Below are 2348 nucleotides of genomic sequence, written 5' to 3'. Positions count from 1 at the left end.
TTACATCAAGAGAGACGCCGTTCTTCTGAAGACGCTGACAATGATTTTGAAAGGCGACAAGTATGTATCTCAAAGAAGATACACTACCCAAAACAGCTACTTGACACGGTAAACCAAGAACTATCTGCCCGGATTCAGGAAGACTCTATTTTGCTCACCATCAATCAAGCTGTCTATGATGCTGCTTCCTCACTCTTACCTCCAGCGAGGAGAAATATTTCTTCTCCTGAGGCAAAGATGAGAGGGCGCATTGGGCAGCTGTCACTAAAGATTGATGATCTCCGGAAACATGTCTCCCGCATTCAGTGTGTGATTGAGTATGTAAATGCACGTAAAGCATTTACATCCAAAGTCCGCCGCATTGCGGCTGGACTACGCTATCAGCATCACACACTGAATAAGGAGAATCTTCTTAAAATCAAAGAAGGTTCCCTTAACAGGTTGCGGGCTCTAGTGACTGCTAAAAAGTCACTAGAGAAAAAGCTGAAGCGGCTTACCGATAACTCTTTGTTTCGGTTAAGTCCTTCACGCTTTCTGACACCTAAGACATCTGTTTCTGGCGATTCCCCATCCATCGAGCAAGTAGAAGCTTTCTGGTCCGAGTTGTATGGTGATCAACCGAACGTGAATCGTGACACTCCAGCTCTCAACGACTTCGAAGCATTTTGTCGACAACATCGCAACGACAATGCTGATGAAGAGAGCCCCGAAGTCAGCGTGGAAGAAGTTCGTTCAGCTCTGAACAATGGTAAGAACTGGGCTGCTCCGGGTCCAGATGGCATTAACCTATTTTGGTGGAAGAAATTAACTTCTACCCATAGTCATCTGGCCCGGATTTTTACAGCGTTCATCAGAGGTAATGAACCAATTCCATGCTGGCTTGTAGAAGGGCGAACCGTGCTCATCCCAAAGAAAGGAGACTTGTCTGACCCGAAAAACTACAGGCCTATCACCTGTCTGAATGCGGTTTATAAGATTTTCACCAAAATCTTGAATAATCGCATTCTGCAGGAGATAGACCCTGTATGGCAGCAGATATACGAACAACGTGGCAGTAAAAGAGGCCTGTCAGGTTGCAAAGAGAATCTGTTAGTGGATCGTTGTGTCATTCAAGACGCGATCTGCTATCAGCGCAACCTGTCAATGGCCTGGATTGACTACCGCAAGGCATTTGACTCAACATCTCATGAGCTTATTCTCTTTTTGCTCAAATGCCTTGGGGTCAATCGCGATACAGTGGGATGCATTCGGTGTACGATGCAGCTTTGGCGAACACGGTTCCACATTTCATGTGGCAACGACAAACGTGTAACCGAAGCTGTACAGTACAAACGAGGAGTCTTTCAGGGAGATTCTCTGAGCCCTCTGCTGATTTGTATCTCACTGCTGCCAATATCTGTTGCGCTACGCCGCACCCGTGGATACTCAGTGGGTCCATCAAATGATCGAAAGTATTCGATCACCCACTTACTCTACATGGATGATCTGAAGGTGTATGCTTCTGATGAGGAACACCTTCAGACAGCCTTGAATATTGTAGGGGAGTATACCCGGGATGTTGGCATGGCTTTTGGGTTGGACAAGTGCGCGGTCGTTAATCTGGTGAAGGGTAAGTGTTCTGATGTGCGTGAGGATATCGAGTTAGTAGATGGGAGCGTCATTGACCATCTTGACGCCGGAGAGTCGTACAAATATCTAGGGATTGACGGGAGTCCTATGCAGGACGCCTCGAAAATCAAAACGACTCTCTGCAGCGAGTATGTGCGGAGACTCCGGAAAATCTGGTCATCAGAACTTTCCGGGAAAAACAAAGTCTCTGCAACAAACATGCTTGCTGTCCCGGTACTCCTCTACTCTTTCGGTGTTCTGAAATGGGCCCGAAAAGAACTCAGAGATCTCGATATCAAGACACGCAAAGTCATGAATATGAATCGGAGCATGCACCCTAAATCCTCCATCACCAGATTATACCTTTCCCGGCACATCGGAGGGAGAGGTTTACAGAGCTTGGAGTGTCTACACGATCGTTTGGTTTTGGGTATAACATACGAGGTTGTCAATTTCACTGCAGATGAAAACGACTTCCTTATGCAAATTGTTCATAGTCATGAGAATAGGCATAAGGGAACGTTTTTATATAAGGCAGCAATCTACGCGGCAAAATCCCTCGGTCTTGGAAGAGTAAACCCTCTTATCGAACTCCCTAAGGAGGAATTTAAGAGGGTCATCAGCAATGCTGAGCGACAAAAACTGCTCAGCACACATATGGACAAGTCCATGCACAGCGTGTTCTTTAAACACGTGCGTGAACATGGCTTGTCCGAGCAGCTGACGTTTTCCTTCCTCAG

This window comes from Microplitis demolitor, chromosome 1, assembly GCF_026212275.2.
Source record: "Microplitis demolitor isolate Queensland-Clemson2020A chromosome 1, iyMicDemo2.1a, whole genome shotgun sequence".
Classification (NCBI taxonomy): Eukaryota; Metazoa; Arthropoda; class Insecta; order Hymenoptera; family Braconidae; genus Microplitis; species Microplitis demolitor.
Note: the sequence above shows the minus strand (reverse complement) of the source record.